The sequence below is a fragment of the Megalobrama amblycephala genome, linkage group LG7 (genome assembly GCF_018812025.1).
Source record: "Megalobrama amblycephala isolate DHTTF-2021 linkage group LG7, ASM1881202v1, whole genome shotgun sequence".
Lineage (NCBI taxonomy): Eukaryota > Metazoa > Chordata > Actinopteri > Cypriniformes > Xenocyprididae > Megalobrama > Megalobrama amblycephala.
The window spans coordinates 6,116,566-6,139,482 of record NC_063050.1 but is presented as its reverse complement, the minus strand read 5'-3'; the positions used below and the strand labels follow the sequence as shown (position 1 = coordinate 6,139,482).

Genomic DNA, 22,917 nt, shown 5'->3' with positions numbered 1-22,917 from the left:
ATCTGCGCATGCGCATTCTGAGGAAACACCCTTGTGTCGAAACTGAAAGTAAAGAAGAGCCTTAGGAAATCTACATTCGCCTTCAGAAGTCTTGAAACAGACATAAATATCACATGACGGTAAGTTCATTTATCAGCATATCATGTCATATTATTGAATGTTTTCTCATTCGCGTCACTATCATATTAAACTCGATCTTCAAATATTAATAGTTTATTTGAAGTAAAACTGCAAATGTTCATCTTCAGGATTATAACGGTCTGTGTAACGCTTCACAATTCAGTTTTCAGACCATACAATGCAAATGCAAAAATGAAAAATTGAAACCAGGCGTTCATTTTTCTTGTTTTTCATGTAATTCTTTAATAGATACTTTTGCTAAATTATGACTTAGAAAATCGGTTTGATTTCATTTATTCAAATGATTGTTTCCTATTTTTCCATGTTTTGTCTTGTAATTTGCGCAGTGGGCTGAACCATTAGCGCAGGGTGTGGCCGCAGACTATCATCTCATTGATTGCTTTATTAACACTATATGCACGCTGAGGAGTAGTTTAAAAGACTGAACACTGAGGATGACCTTTTCCACCCCAATTTTTATTATTAATATAGTAACTGTGCTAAATATAAGGATTATCTCGGACTGGCCATCGCGAGCAGCTGGGAAAAGTGAAATCCCGGTGGTCTGCCCAGCTTGTATTTACCTACTTATTCGTTATTACTTTATTTTATTTATATAGGCTACCTTATTCTCTTGGCTTATTTCGATAGGGTTGGGTGAAAATGATTACTGCGGGATCCAACATTCGATAATGAACCGAAATAAATCATACAGTGCTCTTGACTTCCAGCACGAGCTATATGAAATATTGTAGGCTACTACAAACGAGAGCTAAAAACCTAACAATTTTTTTTTTTTTTGTATATTTTCGGTTGGTAGTCTTTTTATCTTTCATGCTGTATTGACGTGAAGCCTTTGCAAGCGCTGCTGCCCTCCGTCTGCTGCCTATCCCTCTGAAAATGAACTGGGATGCATCCCCCTGACCAAGAGTAGACTATATTAATAAAAATTACTAACAAATAAGTAGGTAAATACAAACAAGCTGGGCAATGTGGCAAATCAGCCAGCCCACCGGGATTTCTTTTTCCCGGCTGCTCGCGATGGTCTGCATATAGTTATTGTATTAATAGAGAACAACATGCCGCAAGGAGGTGAAATCAGCTTAAATAATCATTTTAAATCTTTGGGGATTGTCAGCGAGATACCAAAGTGATCCCTGGTTATCTTAAATGGAATATTTCCAAAAACACAGGTTTAAGTTCAGAAAGAGGCATAAAATTACCTTTGACAAATTAATTGTATACCCTGATGCTCCCAAAAGAAGTAATTAAATCTAAGAGAATGGGATCTGATCTTTCAGAATTCTGCAATATTACATCGTCTGCATACAGACTAATAAGAGCTTTCGGTAACACTTTATTGAAGGGGTGTGCATAAGACTGACAGACATTTACATTTACATTTACATTTATTCATTTGGCAACAACATGGCTTACAAGTGACTTACACCTTCATAATCAGACATGACACGTGTCATGAATATGAAGGAGGTTTTATGAATGTTTTGACAACTGTCTTAAGTGTCATTCGCTCAATTATCATTTTTTTCAAAATGACATTGTTTGAGATGTCCGGTTATGACAACGACATAAACCAACACATCATAACCTGTCAGTGTCTTTGTCATGACAACTTGACATCATTTAGCTTTATGGGTTACATTGCATTAAACTGTCATGTGGTTGGTTTTGACATGAGGCCATTATAATAGTGTCATGAATATGTATCTGGCTCAAGTACAGTGGTACAAATTGAACTTGTCTTAAATGTCATTAAGTGACAATACTCTGACAAATAATTTTATAACAGCGTCATGACTATTTTTCATTTCATGTTTTTTTGTTTTTTTTTAAGTTTCCTCCAACAGAAGTCAGATAATAGACAATTTCAAATTTCTTAAAAAAAAGTAAAATAATGGTAACACTTTATTTTAGGGTCTTTTAACTAGTTGCTTATTACTATTAGCATTCATATGGCTAAAAATTGGCTGTTTATTAGTACTTATTAAGCACATATTAATGCCTTATTCTGCATGATCTTATTCTACATTCTTAATCCTACCCAATACCTAAACCTAACAATTAACTATAATAACAGTAAATTAAGAGTTTATTGAGGGAAAAGTCATAGTTAATGTTTATATATGTGTTCCCTATACTGAAGTGTTACCAAAATAATGTAATGTAGTTAACCCATAAAGCTAAGTAGTTTTTTTAAGTTTGATAATTAATCTGCTATGTCATATTTATGAAGTTATGATGTTTTGCTATGTCACGTTGTCATGACAAAGACACTGACAGGTTATGATGTGTTGGTTTATGTCAAGTTGTCGTAACAAAGACATCTCAAACAATGTCATCTTTGCATTAAAAATAACATAATTGAGCGAATGACATTTAATGACAGGTGTCATAAACATGCATAAAACCTCCTTCATATCATACACGTGTCATGTCATGATTATGAAGGTGCATGTAGTCTTAGCACACCCCTAATAAAGTGTTACCGAGCTTTCTTGCCTCCCACTTTGAGACCTGTGATACCTGTATGATGCCTTATACTTAGGGCAAGAGATTATATATCGCAATGGCAAAAGGGCAGGTGAAAGGGGGCACCCCTGTTGCACTGAGCGATGTAAAGGAAACTCAAGCGACCTTGTCTGCATTAGTTAAAACTGAACACTTTGGTCTGGCACATATGTTGACCCATGACACAAATGTCTCGCCAAACCCAAACTTTTGCAGTGATCTAAACATGTAAGGCCACTCAACCTGGTCAAAAGCTTTCTGCGCATCCAAGGACAGAATTGCTGCTCCATTTACATTTTTGAGTGAACATATATTGTATATACGTCCACATATATTGTATTGAGGAGGCGACGCACATTAAAGAAAGAGAATCTGCCAGGGATAAACCCGGTCTGGTCAGGATGAATGATGGAGTGTAGATGTTTAAGCCAAATAGCCAAAGCTTTAGTAATTACTTTCCTATCAAAGTTCTGAAGCACAATTGGTCTATAGCTGGCCGGGTCGGTTTCATCTTTATTTTTCTTTAAAATGAGAGATATATATATGCTTCGTACAATTGTTACGTCCAGAGATGAAGTCTTTATTGATGTATATTTTCTTTAACGTGTGTTGTGTTTTTTTTGTCTTTGTTTCTTTCCTTTTTTTTCTTGGCTCCTCCTACTCAATCTGCTTGGCAGGTAGCTGATTGCGCCCAGCTGTACCTGCTTACCAATTAAGAGTGAGCCAGCATAAAAGCAGAGCTCCAGCTACCAGACTTGGAGAAAACGTTCCCCCAAAAGCTTTCTCCAGAGTGTTGTCTTTGTCCTGCCTAGCCTGTTGCTGCAGTTACATTTGGTGGTTGTTGAGCTGCTTAATATTTTACTTTGGTATTGTAGTGTTTTCTTTTATTTGTTCATTGTGATATCCTCCAACACTTACTTTTACCATTTGTGTTAAAGTTAAAGAGATCATAATATCTTTCACCTTTATCTGTTTGTTTATCTTGCTTGGTTTATAGCTGCTACTACTAACATCCTGCTTAGCAGCTACTTTAATATTTGCCTATTTGTATTTTGCTTATTTGTTTTATTTGGAAGCTGTAGGGAGGTGGGCGCCATTTTTGTTTAACCCTGTTTTCTCCTGTTTTGGGGCCAGGAAGGGAGTTGGGGTACAATTACTTTCTTTTCTTTTCTTTTCTTTGTTAGTTTAGTTAGAGGTTTAAACTATTTCAGTTAGGTTGTATTTTTGTTTATTATTTTGGCCTTGCCCTCTTCTGAAGCTATTGCTTCCTTTTTTCTTTTGTATTTTATTACAATACCTTTTTTTTTTTTTTTTTTTTTTTTTTTTTGTATTTGTTCCATGAGCTGTGAAATAAAAATCTTTTTTTGGATAACTTGTTGCTTGTGGTGCTGTGGCAGGACTCAGATTAATGCTCTTTTTAAAATATTTTACTTTTGTTGCGTCCACATTTACCCCTAGACCTATGTGGGACGTAACACAATGTATTAGGTAAAACGCTATCTTTTTTAGAATTAATTATCATTCTGAGGAGAAGCGGGGTGAGAATATCGCTGGCCAACCCTGCCACCTTCCCAGCTGGAAATGACTTAATGGCAGAGAAAAGTAAATCTCCTCCAAAGTAAAATCAGAGTCCAGGTCAGCCCTAGAGACATCACCAAGTTTAGGTATTTCAAGAGTCAAATGTGTTAAATCAGAGTGGCTGTACTGTTGGAAGTATAGAGTTCATTATAAAAAATCTTTAAAACGGCATTCATGTCCTTGGGGTTAGTTAACAGTGTGCCATCCTTAGATTTGATGCAATAAATTGACCTGGAAGCTTGAGCCCCTTTAAGTTGTTGTGCCAAGAGCTTATCAGGCTTATCCCCCGTTTGAAATGCCTCTGCTTCAACTGTACTCATACTTAAGCTTCTTTATCTTATTGTAGTCGTTAGATGATTACACCTGATATGCCAGTTCAAGGGTAGGAAGAACACTTTGTATCTCAAAGTCTTTTTTTCTCTGTTTTTCTTGGCAGCAGATTCGTAAGAAATAATATACCCACGCATAACCACCTTTAACGTCTCCCAAAGTATAGAGTCTGACACCTCCCTGTTGTCGTTGAACTCCAAAAACTCTTTCAACTTGATGGTAATGTATTCTATGAATTTACTGTCAGTAAGCAGAGATTATTGAAATGCCAGGAATAAGACCGCTTTGGGAGAAATAGGTCAATGGACATGGTAAGGGGACTGTGATCGGAGATCAATATGCTGTGGTACCTGGTATCAATAACATGTGAAATTAACTGAGATAAATAATATTTGTGGACATGTGAATAGTAAGAATAATGTCTGTCTACGGGGTGCTGAATTCACCAAATATCCACTAGATTTCTGCAATTAAGCAGATTATTTAAAACTTGCACTGATGCAATTCCAGGGGGTGGACGAGTGGACAGTCTGTCTAAATAAGGGTCTAGATAACTCAAATTTAAATCTCCCCTGATTATTATATTGGAATTATTACCATCAGGAAGTAAGTTAAAGACCTTTTTGTAAAAATTAGGATTATCAGTGTTTGGACCGTAGATATTTAAGAAAGTCAGTGGGAAAGAATTTATGGTACCAGAAACAATAATGCATCTGCTATAAGGATCAGTAATCATTGAAGAGAATTGGAATGAAATATTTTTTCGAAAGAGAATGGCCACACCGCGGGCATGAGAAGTGAATGGTGATTGATAAACTTGAGATATCCAACTGCAACACAATCTACGCTGCTCAGTAGCTTTAATATGGGTCTCCTGTAGAAAAATCACATCCGCCGATAATGATTTAAGGTTCCTAAATACTTTTTCTCTCTTTATAGCATGTCCTAGCCCCTTAACACTCCAAGAGACTAATGTCACATTCCTACCCCCAATCAGTACTCTACCAGAAGACCTCTGCATATGGAAAGAGAAAAAAGGTTATTAAAATGGACATACACCTTTGCTAGCATTAAATGGTCAGCAGCATGAAACTGAACAAAACAGCAGGAGATACAAACAAGTGAGGAAATAACAAATAAGAAAATGACAAACTGGTCCAAGACAACAAGAACAACAACCCCCAACCTGGGAAAAATAAGGACATTTTTGCCTTTGTATTCGAGTGGTTTCGGCTGAAGAGAATGATGCGCTCGATCCACTTTAACCGGGTGAGGAAAATACTCTTCTCCGAGCAGTTGGGGAATCAACCTGGAGACAAATTCAGTGGGTTTACCGTCCTCCTCGTCCTCTTGTATCCCCACGATCTTAATATTATAATATAATTATTATTATACCAACATGTTACAAGAAAACAAAAATAATAATAAAGGAATGTGGAAAGTGTTGCGGGATGTTATGGGGAATAAAGTGATTAGTAGTTGCCCGCAGTATTTAATAAATGAACAGAACAAAGAAATCCGAGCAGAAGAAATGGCAGATGAATTTAACTCTTTTTTGTTAATATTGGGCCAAATCTTGTCAAATCTACCCATTCACAATATGGAGAGATAAATTGGAAAGGTGAAAGCAAAGTTGTACAGTCCTTGTATCTTAGAGAAGTTAGTGAGACAGAAGTAATTAGTATTGTGTCTAAGATAAAAAGTAAAAAATCGTGTGATAATGACAGTCTAGACATGTTTATTGTCAAGAAAACCATAGACTGTATTAGCAAACCATTAACATATATAATTAATCTCTCATTTAATACTGGTGTCTTTCCTGATAAAATGAAGGTGGCTAAGGTCATTCCACTGTTTAAGTCTGGAGACAGGTATAGTCTCACTAACTATAGGCCTATATCTTTGCTTTCTCAATTTTCCAAAATACTGGAGAAAATTTTTGTTAAAAGATTAGATTTTTTCCTTGAGAAACATTCATTGTTATCCGATAGTCAGTATAGTTTCCGGAACAACCGTTCAACAGCCTTAGCTTTGATGAAAATTACAGAGGACATTACAACAGAATTGGAAAATAAAAATATTACTGTCGGTGTCTTTATTGACATTAAAAAGTCCTTTAATACCATTGACCATGGTATTTTAATATCTAAGTTACAGGCACATGGAATCAGGGGTATAGTATTAAAATGGTTGACTAGTTATTTAGAAAACAGGGAACAGTATGTTCATTATGCAGGACATGTATCAAAATGTAAAAAAGATTCTATGTGGAGTCCCACAAGGTTCTGTATTAGGGCCAAGACTTTTTATTTTATACATCAATGATCTTTGTGAAGTGTCAAAAATATTACGTTTTGTTCTTTTTCAGATGACACAAATTTTTTTAGTTCTGGAAGACATTTAAAAATACTTCTGACCACAATTCAAAGAGAAATGGTCCTACTTCAGAAATGGTTCAAGAATAATAAACTTTTATTAAATTTAAGTAAAACAAAGTTCATGCTGTTTACAAAAAATAAATGTACCGAAAAAAATCAATTTGTGTTTAAACGGAACTAATATTGAAAGAGTTTATGAATTTAGGTTTTTCGGGCTTCTCATAGATGAGAAATTAAAATGGAAGCCACATATCTCCTATGTAAAAAAGAAAGTTTGTAAAAACCTTTTTGTCTTGAGCAAAATGAAGTATATGTTAAACTACACTGCAATGCGAACTTTGTATTGTTCACTAATTTTACCATATTTTATGTACTGTTTGGAAGTGTGGGGTAACTCATATGTCACAAATTTAATGCCTCTAATTATTCTACAAAAAAGAGCCATAAGAATTATACATAGAGTTGCTCCAAAAGAACGCACCTCTGAACTGTTTCTGAAGTCAGGAGTATTAAAATCGAAAGATTTGGTTGTTCTGCAAACGTTATTAATAATGTATAAAGCAAGACATAGCCTGTTACTATGTGGCCTGCAAAGCCTTTTTGTTAAGAGCGAAAGCAGTAGGAGAGAACATGATTTCAAACAACCTTTAGTTAGAACTACTTTAAAACAAATCTGTATTTCTGTTGCAGATGTAAAACTCCTTGGAAGGAGATTTAAAAAATTGTTATAAATGCAAACAAAAAATGCAAACAAAAAATGGTTACATTTTATGAAAATGTTTAGAAAATGATTGTGTATATGATTGTGTATATTAGGCTATTGTAATTTTTGCCATCTGTATTTTTGTTACTTTTTCTATGAAATAAGAGTGGGGTAGGTTAAATAAGAATTTGTTCTTCATCCTACTCCCTACAGTTTGCACTGAATGTTTAATGTATGTAATTATTTTGAAAGTTATTATTATTTTTTTGATGAATTGGTGCAAGCGCAAATAAAGTAAAGTCTTCTTGACCGAGCTTCTAAATCCAACACTTTAGCACGGAGCTGACTATTTTGTTTAGACAGCTCTGAGTACCTGGTTTCCAACTCTTGGATCCGTGCCTCAAAGTCATTCGTAGCCAGTTCTTGATTAGCCACACGGGCCTGTAGCTCGGCCTGCGACGTCACAAGCTTCTGGAAATTGAGTTCAAAAGCATTAAAGCGGGCGTTAACCCCCTGCAAGATCTCTTTGCACATAGCATAAGCGGTGTCCAGTAATTTTTCAGACGTGTCAGGCGAGCTAGCTTTAGCGTTAGCTCCGGAAACGTGGTCGTCAGTGTTCCTAACTTTGTTGGAGGCACTCGGCTTCAGCATTATTGAGTCGAGACAAAAGTTCACATTAAATGCGTAAAGTATACACACTTTGATGGCCTAAAATGAAATAAAACATGTTAAAATAATAACTTTGTCGAGGCCTTGAAGAGGAGCACCTTACAAAATGCGTCTATACCTCAACAAAACACAGCTTTAACAAAGATTAATCTATATTAAATTTATACAGTGAACAGTGTCATTTTACATTAAAGGTGCCATCGAATTGAAAATTGAATTTACCTTGGCATAGTTGAATAACAAGAGTTCAGTACATGGAAATGACATACAGTGAGTCTCAAACTCCATTGTTTCCTCCTTCTTATATAAATCTCATTTGTTTAAAAGACCTCTGAAGAACAGGCGAATCTCAACATAACACCGACTGTTACATAACAGTCGGGATCATTAATATGTACACCCCCAATATTTGCATATGCCAGCTCATGTTCAAGGCATTAGACAAGGGCAGCCAGTATTAACGTCTGGATCTGTGCACAGCTGAATCATCAGACTAGGTAAGCAAGCAAGAACAATAGCGAAAAATGGCAGATGGAGCAATAATAACTGACATGATCCATGATAACATGATATTTTAGTGATATTTGTAAATTGTCTTTCTAAATGTTTTGTTAGCATGTTGCTAATGTACTGTTAAATGTGGTTAAAGTTACCATCGTTTCTTACTGTATTCACGGAGACAAGAGCCGTCCCTATTTTCATTTTTAAACACTTGCAGTCTGTATAATTCATAAACACAACTTCATTCTTTATAAATCTCTCCAACAGTGTAGCATTAGCCGTTAGCCATACTATCAAACTCATTCAGAATAAAATGTAAACATCCAAATAAATACCGTACTTACGCGATTAGACATGCTGCATGACGAACACTTTGTAAAGATCCATTTGAGGGTTATATTAGCTGTGTGAACTTTGTTTATGCACTGTTTAAGGCAAGCGGAGAGCATGAAAATTTAAAGGGGCCGCAGCCTGAATCGGCGCATATTTAATGATGCCCCAAAATAGGCAGTTAAAAAAATTAATAAAAAAAAATCTATGGGGTATTTTGAGCTGAAACTTCACAGACACATTCAGGGGACAACTTAGACTTATATTACATCTTGTAAAGAAACGTTCGATGGCACCTTTAAATGACGACATTTCTGTACACTAAAATTAATACTTTATTTGTAACTTTATGATGTACTTATCTATGCTTGTCATTTGTTGTACAGTATTTGTTCTTTTTACAGTGTTCACTTGCCTTTAATAATGTATTAGTTAAGCTAGTAGTTTCTGTTGTGGTATCGGAGTAGTTAAAGTGGGCTAATTAATAAATGCAAAGTTACCCCCCAACCACCAATTTTTTTTTTTTTTTTTTTTTAATCCATATATTACATCATCATCATCATCATCTCCGACACAAACGTCCTGCACTGATCAAGTCCATGCTGCAGCTGTCAGAAGTCTGTAGCTACATAACAGAACATAGGCAGAAAATTATAATCCAGTATGAATATGAAGTAAAAATATGTCATAACTAAGTATATTAAATGAAAATGTAAAAAGGCTTAGCAAAATTGTAAAAATAAAAAAAATAAAAATAGATATATTTAAGTAAAGGAATTCAGTTTAAATTCCACTAATAAATGTCACTAATTGATTGTTTCAGAGCACATATAATCCAAAACAATTCATTGATATAACGTTTGCTACTTTAGAAAACAGAAATCTCCAACTTCCCTTTGTGGAAATGTAGAGAGCTAGCATACATGAATGGAGATATCTTGACGAAAGTGATGGTTTTGATGGTTATTTACTCTCCGTACAGCCTTTTTTCAAGTAGGAAACTTGAGACAAAATCTTGTCTCGTAGTAAAGTTTTGACATTTTCTATCGTGGGACGTATTATTGCAGCTTTTCACACAACAAAAGTGTGCCATTTTTCAAATGAAAGGAAGCGAAAGAAAAAACAACAACTCTGCTCTGGTACAGAGATAGTTTGGATACCCTAAAAATGGCGGCGACACCCATAATGCACTTCGGTTTTCATGAGTGTGATGTCACCTGACAAAGACCGATTGGTTTGGTAATTTGTATGTTTAATGGTTACACTGGTTGCTGTTAATAATTAGTCCATTAATTATAGTTTTTAATTATTATTTGAATTATTACTATTATTATACACTGGTTTTGTCCTTATTGCTGAAAAAAAACTCAAGAATGTAATATAATTTTAATTTCTATAAACTGCACACCAACTTTACAATAGCTAACAGCTCAGGTTGTGTTTTCCAAAGAATGAAGTACATGCACATGAAATCAAAATTATATACAAGACCTGCTGTTTTACTCAACCCAGCTGGAAATAAACATCTGACACAAAACATTAACATGACATTTTTATTACTTATGGCGCTTTTCCACTGCATGGTACAGAACAGTACGGCTCGCTTAAATAGTACCACCTCAGCGACTGTCGCACACAACTTGAAAGCGGTACTAACTGCGGTGGAAAAGCAAACCAAAGCCGAAGCCGTGCTGAGTCGTTCCACGCAGTGGAAAATGTATAATAGAAATACAAGAGTGAATTGTGTTTGAATCGTGGCTTCACTGTGGCTGGCTTAGACCTGCAAAAAGAAGGAGAATTCATTCAGGACAATGTTCTGCTTAAACCACATTACCAGTACATGAGATTATCCATACATTATATAATTATATGGGAGTCTCAAAGAAGTTGCAAGAACAACAAAACATCTTTCATTGTACTTTGAGCAGATTCAAGATCTTTACAGCTGTAAACTTTGTCCATTAGTCATTTGTCCAATTAGGTTCATAGCATGACAGTCATTTGTTATTTAACCAATTTAATTCTCCAGGTGTAGGTTTTAAAGTCCCCCTGTAGTAAATTATTTTTTCCCTTAAAACTCATCTTTGATCACCAAAATGACTGTAACGTCACGCCAGCAGAGGGAGCCCTCTCCCGAGTATTGACTGTGTGCCGTCTGCTTCATGAGTCACTTCCTGTTTGTGGGACATTTAACCATGGCTAGGCTATCAGGCCGTTGCGAAGTATTGCCAGTTTACTTGCCTTACTGAGCGTTTATTTATCATTGTCTTGCTATGTATGACCATTGCCTGTTTAGTTCTGTTTCTGCCTCTTGGATTTCCCCTTTGATCTGTTGTTTGGATTGGACTGCCTTATTGTGTATCTACCTCTGCCTGCCTCACGTTTATGCTATCTGCCTGTCGATCTGGACTTGTTTGCTGTGGATTTTATTAAACAACTACGTATGGATTCTAACGCCACCTCTGCCTCATTTCATAGACATATTCTTAAAAAAATTCAAGTGAAAAAAATGTCTTCATACCTTAAAATAGTTCGAATGTTACTCTACACCGTAGCCTCATTTAATATACATGGATCAATGAATATGCAAATTAGCCCTGCCTCCACTCGGAGAGTAGGCTACTGTTGCTGTAGTGACGACTGATGAGCAGTTTGTTGTTTGTGCCTTCTCCGTACATGAAATAAATGCACATCCTTGAATGAGCGCGGATTTCCAGTATATTTACTTGAACTGATCAGGTAGGGTTAATATGTGTGGTTTGATCCATTGCAGAGGTGGCCAAAATCAGACTTTATAATGGACTGAAATTCACTGAATAGTTCTCTCAGAACTTGACGTGCGAGGACACACTGACTGAATATGCACACGAGTCACGGTCACACGCTCAGAGCAATATTGTTTTAGCTATGTTTTATAGTATTAAAATATTTCGAAAGACAAAAACATGAACTTTATTGGCTTTACTTCAAGTCAGCTGTCATTTTACCTTGGCACGAGCCCCTATGCACACTTGGCACAGCCCTTGCGACGGTTCTGTCATTAATTAATATGAATTAATATGATTAGCCTTTTGCTTGACTACGTCATCAAACAGCTAATAATGTGTTGCTAATGTTACACACACCGTTCCTGTTCTTCATCTCAGAGTCAGACAGATGCCTTCTAACAATCAGTATCCTTACAAACGCTTTGAACAACTCTTTGAAAGACATATAGTTCATCATAACATCGCAATAGACTCGCTCTATTGCCAAATCTACAAAACCTTTCATATCAAGAGAAAATTTACCGGGATAACCTGGCTTCTCTCGAGACTTTCCTGCTTCAGAGCAGTCATAGTTAATGATATGTGACCAGTCACGGAAAGTAGGGACACAAGTCGGTTTTGGGGCATTTTGAGTTATTCACAGATTCTGAAAGTGCAGTCTCCAAGCTTTCCAACGATGTGTGACACATGGAAATCTGATAATATTTGGAGAAGTTGTGGCCATTTGAAGGTGCCTACTCAAGAAAGCTCTATAGGGAGAAAAACGCCTCTAAAGTTGCAGTTCTCGCCTGTTCTCACCTGCTGGGAGTGACAATAGGGCTCATTTACATCTCATTTAGATAAGCCATACCCCCTGTAAAGCTGCATGGACCACATACTATTAATAATAAAGGTTAATGTGCATTGTAAATGTCAGTAATTTATCTTTTTTGACTTTTATAAAAATGATTTAGAGGCTGAAATATGTGACTTTTTTGTCAAAACTCTATTTGAACTTGTAAACAAAAATAAAATTAGCATCAATATGTACTTTTTCTTTACATAAACATTAAAATAATAACATTAAAAATGATGGGCAGATTTTAAAGGAGTGTCTTGCAACATGTTATCTACAATGCACTCCTTTAAAATCTGCCCATCATTTTTAATGTTATTATTTTAATGTTTATGTAAAGAAAAAGTACATATTGATGCTAATTTTATTTTTTATTTGCTGGTTTTCCACATAAAACTTGGTGAATTGACTTTTTGAACAGGATTCTGTGATAACCGTGATCATTTTGGTCACTATAATCATGAAATGAAATGTTCTCACCTGAGAAGCCTGTTAAAGAAGAATAGGCAATCCAGGAAATAACTGGACTAACAGAGGCCAGAGATCGCTAACTATGGCTATTCAAAACACTTTTCAAGACAATAAATACACGATTGAGACGATGAATGCATGCATTGACTCAGAATTTGCGTCTGAATAGCGCTGGCTCCGTGGGCGTGGCCGCATTAGTGGATAATGAGCTGAATCACGGATTTCTGACATGGCTCTCTTTTCATACAGATTACATAAACACAGAAGGTTTGTTTTCGATTTGACTTACACGTTTTAAAACTTGACATTTCAACGTTTTTTCAGACATAAGTATAATTTTTTTATGATTAGTATTCACTAAGTTACAGTTCATTTTCTGAGAACTATCAGATTGGACTTCGTTCAGAGGGAGACGAGAGATCACGCATCATGTTAGTTTTCTTTATTCTTCAAAAAGCACAACATTTTGTTTTTACTCTGAGTGTACACAAATAAAAGAAGACATTCTATAGTTTCAATTGATATATTACTTATGTCTCTATGACAAAAAATGACGGAGTATTTTAAGTCTGTTTGCTGCAATGTGAAAAAAATCCTGCAAAATGCACCGGCGCGTTACCCGACTCCAGAGAGGTAATGTCTTATTATGCCGCTTTCATCGTCGCTCAGATCGTCTTCAGAATCAGTGAGTGCTTGTTCATAAGCATCCGGCTTGTCGAAGAAGTACTTCAAAACATTCATTGAATTTTGATATCAGCTAGAGCCGGCCAGAGCGCTGCATAGTAAGTAGCCACGCTTCCCAGTATGGAAATACACACAGACAATGACACGCCCCTACTGCGTGCTAGAATCTCCGAAAAACAAGCCGATTTCAACCTCAAAATGTACACTTTTAAATATACCAATACTGCTATCTCAAACACGGAAAGGCTTCTTCATGATCTCAACTAACAGATTCTGCAAAAAAACGAAAATCACCAATTTTGAAAAAAAATGCTTCTTTCTCATTTTGCTCAAGAGTTGTGCTGCCGACTTGTGTCCCTGGTTTCCGTGACTGGTCACATATGCTAAAGCCTGCCGACACGTTGTTGTGATTGGTTATAAGGTAGTCTGTGATGTCACAAACACCACTGATTTCAAACGGATTCCGCAGGTTTTTGGTTTACTGCAGTTTCAAACATAAAATACTCAGCAATGGTGCTGACTTATGAATTTGCACATGGTTTGTCTTAAAGCATATTAAAAACACCACATAGTTTAAATCATGGAACATAGATCCAGTTAGGAATGCACTGAAATTTCAGTCAATTAAAATCATTAGCTGAAAATGGTATTTTCGGGTTTTGAAAGAGAAAAAAAGGTTGAAATAAATGCCGCCCCTCAGTGTTCAGTGTTCAGCAGTCAGGTTTCACTCTCGCGCAGCCTTTTTTATAATTTGTGAGCGGCTCCTCTTCCGGCTCCGCTTCTGATGTGTTGAAAACCCTTTAACTCTTGTGTATTCTTAGTCAAAAATAACCACTGTAGTTGTCACAAATTCCCTGTGTTTGGACTCTTATGTTATGTTTTTTGCGTTTATAGTTCATATTAAGTTCTCCAGGTGCTTCCTATTTGACACACCCCCTTATTATCTTGTTTAGTTGGTTTTTCCTGAGTATTTATGGTCCTTGTGTTTATTCTTGGTTGTTACGTGTTCAGATTGTTGCCTCCTCTCCTTTTGTTATTGGTTGTTTTTTCTCCCCTTTGTTATTGGTTTCTTGTGTTTCCACTCTCCGCTGTCTCTCTGTTGTAGGTACCGTGATTGGTTATGTAATCTGTCCATCATGATGAAGCAGTATCCAATCATTAACGGGGACAGGATAAAGGACGCCGTGGAGAACGGAAGAGGAGGGAGCTTAGAGTGTTCGTTGGCTGTGCCATTTGCTCAGTGCTGTGTTTAGTGGTGGTTCACTTGCTTGTACGCCTTCTTGAGTGTTTGATACGGAGAATGTCTTATCTGATCTGAAAACTTCATCAGCCCGGAGATCAAGAAAAGGAAAGCATGTCACGTGACTTACATCTTACAAACACGCAGGAGTGATTCTGTATAGACACATCAGGGAAGGAGCGGGTGCAACCTTGTGTAAGTTTTATTTAATAGTTAGTGAAGCTTTAGTTATGGCGGGCACGCCGAAGATTTCTTTATTTTCTGGTTTTGTTTTTTAGTTAGTTTAGAGGGCGGGGGATCAGTTAGTGATTGTTTTGTTTTGTTCTTTTCGTTTGTTTGGCGCCGCTCATTTTCTTTTTCTCCGTGGCTTGTTTCAATTTATTATAATTTCTTTACTTTGTATATAGCTGTATATAGGGATTTTTGGTTGGTGTTTCCATTTGTGTAAACTTATATTCCGTTGTAAATAAAGCGAACCACTTTTTGTTACATTGTTTGTCCTTGTGTCACTCACCCACAGTACTTCCCAGAGACCAAGTTTATAGGTTGTTTAAATATTTATTATGTGCGTCTCCCCCATACCTCTACGCCACCAGGGGACGTAACATAATTTGGGGGCTCGTCCGGGATAATTCCTCAGTATTGGGGAAGTTCCGGGAGTTAGCAGCTTGTTGTTTTGGCTCTGGGGACGAGTGTAGTGGAGTGATTCAAGTGACTTTGGTAAGTATTGCAGCATTGAGTTTTGTATGTCGTGTATATAGGGCACGTTGTCGTAAGCTTCGTGATGTCCTCGAATGTACGTCGTTTTATCGAGAATCCGACATTGGATCTTTTTGAGAAATGTCGTAAGGACGACTTAGTGGCAATAGCTGAACACTTCCAGATCTCTGTTAGTCGGCAGTCATTGAAACGAACAATTAAAACTGTCGTATTAGACGGTCTTTCGGAATTAAATGTTTTAAATTTGCCTGAGTCGGTGAGAGAAGCGGATCAAAGTAGAGGGGAAATGACAACTCGTGAAAGTGCGGGGGCTGACGATGAGGAGGTTGGGCTTGTGGAAGCGGAGGCCGAGGCTGAGGCTAAAGCAGGCCTACCCCCATTTGAGCCATTTTCTCCGCCCACGCCGAGTTCTAGAGAGAGCGCGAACTTGAAGGTTCGTATTGCTCGACTCCGCATGGAAGCGGAAGACAGAGCGCAAACTCGACAAGCTGAATTTGATCTGCGGCTCGAAATCCGACGGCTTGAGATTCAGGCTGATAAAGAGGTAAAACTGCACCGGTTGGAGTTAGAGGAGGGGAAGCTGTCTTCTAGGTCCACTGGCCTATCTACTTCTGAGTCACCTGGCAAAGATTCGGCAGAGTGTGGTTCGTTTACCACTGCTTTTGACGTAAGTAAAAACATTTCATTGGTGCCGCTATTCAGGGAGATGGAAGTAGACAGTTATTTTGGTGCATTTGAGAGAATCGCTGCTTCATTAAATTGGCCGAAGGAAGTGTGGACGTTGCTGTTGCAATGTAGGCTTGTTGGAAAAGCTATGGAAGTTTTTTCCACTTTGTCTATAGAAGATAGTATGAAGTATGAGACCGTGAAAGCAGCTGTCTTACGCGCGTATGAACTAGTGCCGGAAGCTTACCGACAAAAGTTTCGGAATCACAGGAAGGTTAGTAATCAAACTTTTGTTGAATTCGCACGCGAGAAAGGTGTATTGTTTGATAAGTGGTGCACTTCAAGTAATGTTAATGATTTTTCTGCCTTACGTGAGTTAATGCTCCTTGAGGATTTTAAAAAGTGCTTGCCTGAACGCATCGTTCTATATTTGAATGAACAGAAGGTGACGGAAATATCTGCGGCTGCCATATTGGCAGATGAGTTTGCTTTAACTCATAAAAGTGTTTTTAATACCATGCGTGGTGAAAGAAACGTTTCCGCCGGTTCTCTGCCGCTTCCTGTTGCGCCTAAAACAAAGGTTGAAGCACCTGCACCTAAAGAAAAGCGTGAGTGTTTCTATTGTCACAAAATTGGCCATGTAATCGCAGATTGTTTAATGTTGAAAAAGAAACAGCAAACTTCGTTCAGTGCACAACCTGTTGGTTTGATAAAAACAATTCCAGCTCCTGTTGATTCTGTTTATCAGCCATTTTTGTTAGAAGGTTTTGTGTCTTTCAGCGGCCAACGAGACGATCAAGTGGAGGTGCGGGTGTTGCGAGATACTGGAGCTGCGCGCTCGTTTATTCGTGGTGATGTGTTGCCGTTTTCAGAGAAGTCTTGTTTGGGTTCAAGTATCCTGGTGCAAGGTATTAGTATGGAAATATTGAAAGTACCGTTGCATCGTGTGTATTTACAGACGGAGTTAGTTGCAGGTTTTGTGGACGTAGGTGTGCGACCTGCGTTACCAGTGCCTGGTGTTGAGTTCATTTTGGGCAATGATTTGGCTGGGGGTAGAATGCTGTCAGTATTGGAAGTACTGGATAAACCTGCTTTTACTTCTGTTACAGAAGAGTTAACTCTGAGGTATCCTGATGTTTTTCCAGCTTGTGTCTTCACTCGTGCCCAGATAAAGAAGATGGGGACGGAGTTTACATTGGACGACACATTTATGTGCACAGAGGGTGATGTTGCTGCAGGAGAGCACGTGCCTCACAAAACTGGACATGAAAAGGTTAGTGGTTTGCTGACATCTCCACTGCCTGTAGGTCGTGAAGAGTTAAGTAAAGCCCAACGTGATGATGGGACTTTAGTGAAGTGTTTCGATGCGGTGTCCAACTTACAAGGGGACACGTCATATTTTATAGAAGACGGGTTGCTTATGCGGAAATGGCAGCCTCGAGTAGTTGATGATGCAGAGTGTTCTACTATTTATCAGGTTGTTGTGCCTACAGAGTACCGTGCACATGTGCTTTCACTTGCCCATGATCATGTTATGTCGGGACATCTCGGGGTAACGAAGACATACAATCGTCTGTTGCGTCATTTCTTTTGGCCCAGAGTTAAAAAAGACGTTACGGTTTATTGTCGTACATGCCCTACCTGTCAAATTATGGGGAAACCGAATCAAGTTATTCCTCCCGCGCCGTTGGTTCCAATCCCAGTGCTCGGTGAGCCCTTTGAGCATGTGGTCGTGGACTGTGTCGGACCACTGCCTAAGACTAAGACTGGCCATCAGTTCTTACTCACGATAATGTGTGTCGCAACCCGTTACCCAGAAGCAGTGCCGTTGCGAAAAATTACTTCTAAAGCGGTCATTAAGGCATTAGTCAAATTCTTTTCTACGTTTGGTCTGCCCAAGATCGTACAAACAGATCAGGGCACGAATTTTATGTCCAAATTGTTCACGAACACCTTGTGCTCGCTGGGTATCAGCCATCGTACATCCAGTCCCTACCATCCTGAGAGTCAGGGAGTGCTCGAGAGGTTTCACCAGACACTTAAGGCAATGCTAAAGAAGTACTGCTGGGAGACAGGCAATGAATGGGACGAGGGTGTGCCGTTTGTTCTTTTCGGTATTCGGGAAACCACTCAGGAGTCTCTACAGTTTAGTCCAGTTGAACTGGTATTTGGACATAGTGTCCGAGGACCACTGAAAGTTCTCAAGGAACAAATGCTGGGTCTTGATAAAAGTTTAAGTCCTACAAGGAATGTTCTCGAGTATGTGGCTCGTTTCCGTAAGCGAGTACAGGAAGCCTGTGCAGGTGCTAAAGAAGCTCTTATTGAAGCTCAGTCTAGCATGAAACGACGTTTTGATAAAACAGCAGTGTCTCGTGAATTTTCAGTGGGTGACAAGGTTCTGGTGTTGTTACCAATTCCAGGGTCTGCGTTGTCTGCACGCTTTGTTGGTCCTTATGAGGTAGTGGGTAAAAAAAGTGACACGAATTACATAATTAAAACACCTGACCGTAAGAGACAAAAACGGATGTGTCATATTAACATGCTTAAAGCTTACCATTCCAGGGAGAAAGTATCTCACAGTTCAGAGGAGAACACAGGGCCCGTGGTTTCATCTGTTGTGGTGAGTTATGAGTCAGTACCATCTCTTCCCGGTAATGCTGAGTTTGATGCTGACGAGGTGAGATTACGGGGTGATCCTTTGCCTTTTACGCCACTGTCTAATTCTGAAATTTTAAGTGATCCTTCAAAGTTACTGTGTCATTTGACAGAGGAGCAGTGTGCAGATATTGTAACTCTGTTTCAGAACTTTCCTCAGATATTTGGGGATGTACCCAAGCAGACTGACATACTCTACCATGATATCAATGTTCGCGATGCCGCTCCTGTTAAGCAGCACCCTTATCGGATGAATGCTGCTAAGAGAGCTACAATGAGGAAAGAGGTTGAGTATTTGTTGCAGGAGGGTTTTGCAAGGCCTAGTGTTAGTCCGTGGAGCTCCCTGTGTATTTTAGTTCCTAAGGCTGATGGAACAGTTCGATTTTGTACTGATTATCGTAAAGTGAATTCTATAACTGTACCAGATTGTTTCCCGTTGCCAAGGATGGAAGACTGCATTGATAATGTGGGTTCTGCTAAATTTTTTAGCAAGTTAGACATGCTCAAAGGTTACTGGCAGGTGCCATTGACACCAAGGGCATCAGACATCTCTGCTTTTGTAACCCCAGATTCGTTCCTACAGTACAACGTTATGGCGTTTGGCCTTCGAAATGCACCTTCCAAAGGTTAGTAAATAAGGTGATGGTGGATGTACCTAACTGTAGTGCGTATTTAGACGATCTGGTTGTATATACGTCTACTTGGCCTGAGCATGTGTCAGTATTGACTATGGTGTTTCAACGACTTGCTAATGCTTCTTTAACTTTGAATTTGGCTAAATGTGAGTTCTGCAAGGCCACGGTGACTTATTTAGGTAAGCAGGTGGGGGGAGGCCAAGTTCGTCCTGTGGAGGCAAAGGTTGCTGCCATCAAAGAATTCCCTGCCCCCACTACTCGTCGGTTTCTAGGTATGGCAGGGTATTACAGAAGTTTCTGTAAGAATTTTTCTTCTGTTGCGAAACCCTTGACAGATTTACTTAGTCCTGCAAAGGAATTCATCTGGTCTTCTGAGAGTCAGTGTGCTTTTGAAGCTATCAAACATTTGTTATGTAGTTCGCCTGTGTTGTCTGCCACTAATTTTTCTGTACCTTTCAAACTAGAGGTGGATGCGAGCACAGTTGGAGCAGGTGCTGTGCTGCTGCAGGAAGATGAGGAAGGTATTGACCATCCCATTTGTTTCTTTTCTAAGAAATTTAACCGACATCAGTGTAACTATTCTACAATTGAAAAAGAGGCTTTGGCTTTGTTGTTGTCGTTGCAGCATTTTGAAGTATATGTTGGGTCTACTTCGTATCCTGTGGTTGTGTATACGGATCACAATCCTCTTACGTTCCTGTGTCGAATGTATAACCAAAATCAAAGGCTAATGCGATGGGCTTTAGTGGTTCAAGACTATAATATTGAGATTCGGCACAAGAAGGGAGTGGAAAATGTGGTCGCGGATGCTCTTTCTAGGGTGTAACTCCCGTGTGGGGTAGTTTTGTGTACAAACATTATTTAATTTATAATGTTTGATTTTAAGGGTGGGGGTGTTACGTGTTCAGATTGTTGCCCCCTCCCTTTTTGTTATTGGTTGTTTTTTCTCCCCTTTGTTATTGGTTTCTTGTGTTTCCGCTCTCCGCTGTCTCTCTGTTGTAGGTACCGTGATTGGTTACGTAATCTGTCCATCATGATGAAGCAGTATCCAATCATTAACGGGGACAGGATAAAGGACGCCGTGGAGAACGGCGTGGAGAACGGAAGAGGAGGGAGCTTAGAGTGTTCGTTGGCTGTGCCATTTGCTCAGTGCTGTGTTTAGTGGTGGTTCGCTTGCTTGAACGCCTTCTTGAGTGTTTGATACGGAGAATGTCTTATCTGATCTGAAAACTTCATCAGCCCGGAGATCAAGAAAAGGAAAGCATGTCACGTGACTTACATCTTACAAACACGCAGGAGTGATTCTGTATAGACACATCAGGGAAGGAGCGGGTGCAACCTTGTGTAAGTTTTATTTAATAGTTAGTGAAGCTTTAGTTATGGCGGGCACGCCGAAGATTTCTTTATTTTCTGGTTTTGTTTTTTAGTTAGTTTAGAGGGCGGGGGATCAGTTAGTGATTGTTTTGTTTTGTTCTTTTCGTTTGTTTGGCGCCGCTCATTTTCTTTTTCTTTACTTTGTATATAGCTGTAAATAGGGATTTTTGGTTGGTGTTTCCATTTGTGTAAACTTATATTCCGTTGTAAATAAAGCGAACCACTTTTTGTTACATTGTTTGTCCTTGTGTCACTCACCCACAGTACTTCCCAGAGACCAAGTTTATAGGTTGTTTAAATATTTATTATGTGCGTCTCCCCCATACCTCTACGCCACCAGGGGACGTAACATTGGTTATGAGTCGTTAACGTTTGTTTGTATGTTGTGCCTCGTGTTTCTTTTCTGAGTCTTATCATAAAATTACTCCTGCACGTAGATCCACGTTTCCGTTTGCTCATTTCACACTCAGACGTGACAGTAGTCAAGTGGACTATTTTAATGATGTCTTTAGTACCTTTCTGGACCTTGAAAGTGGTTGTTGTGTTGCAGTCTATCAGAGGCCAGAGAGGTCTCGGATTTCATCAAAAATATCTTAATTTGTGTTCTGAAGATGAGTAATTAATGACAGAAATGTCATTTTTGGGTGAACTAACCCTTTAAGCATTAGAAAAGTGTAAGAGGCTCCATGTTGAAGCGTTCAGAGAGTGTTTCAGTGAATGTGATTATCAATAGGATATGAGCGCTGGCACAGAGAATCTGTCAGTGAGTCACTTTACAGCAGCAGAAACACATGAACCTCTGAACAGGGAGAGATTCAGGCTGTTGAAGTTCAGTGAGACACAAGAGCATCAGTGAGGTCAGACACTGACGGAGAGTAATGATCCAGTTCATCTCAGAGGTGTGTCAGACCAGTTCTTCCACAGGAAACCAGTTCTTCAAGAACAAGATCATCCACAAACTGCACAGAAATCTCTAGAGTGTGTAGTAGCTGTGGGATGTGTTTTTACAGGAATAATAATGTTTTGTATGGTTTGTTCTCATTGTTTCCATATGCAGGTCTGAAGTCAGTTTCTCATTATGGAGAACAGAAAGAGCAGGGAGAGATCTTCATCTGCAGAATCCAGTAATAAACCCGTGACCTCTGACCCCGAGTGAGTTTAAACCTGTAGTGGAAATATGCTTGGAAATTCTTTCTAACATTTATGGATAAGGATATAACTGTAAAATGTAAGTGAAGCTCTGAGGAAAACACGTCTTAAAGGCATTAAACAGCACACGCATCTGTCAAAGCACAACAGACACGCTAAACGCTTATGAATATAAAGGTTTCTCATGTTTCCCACAGAATCTCACTCTGTTTCCTCTGATATTTTCCATATGTGTTTTGACCATGGAAATTTGTTATTCTACTGTAAAACGACAGGACTGGCTGATGGTTTTTGTGCACAGTGTGCAGATACGACTAATTGATAATCAAATTATTATCCATTTGATCAATTAGTTGTTGCAGCCTTATTTATAATAAATGAAACAGCAGGCAGAACTAAAGGAAGAATTATTTCTGTTTTCTCAGTTTCTGGAGTCTGATATCTTTACTTCAAAGACCTAAAAGAGAGTCACTGAAGACTGCCAGATCCATTAGTGCTGAAGCAGGGACCTCTGACCCCAGGTGAGAATTAATCCAGTATTAGGGACTACAGACTGATAAACAAAACCGCAGACAGAACTGA

The 22,917-nt window shown here is 38.5% G+C and overlaps 1 protein-coding gene and 1 long non-coding RNA gene across 2 annotated transcripts in view; both read left to right on the top strand.

Annotated features, from left to right (window-relative positions):
• LOC125271604 (NACHT, LRR and PYD domains-containing protein 3-like) overlaps positions 1–22,917 on the top strand; it is a 116,977-nt gene that overhangs the window by 79,385 nt on the left and 14,675 nt on the right. The window lies entirely within an intron of this gene.
• LOC125271606 lies at positions 33–21,586 on the top strand. The gene is made up of 3 exons (XR_007185664.1): positions 33–119; positions 17,668–17,795; positions 20,277–21,586. It is a non-coding gene; the product is annotated as an uncharacterized LOC125271606 (long non-coding RNA).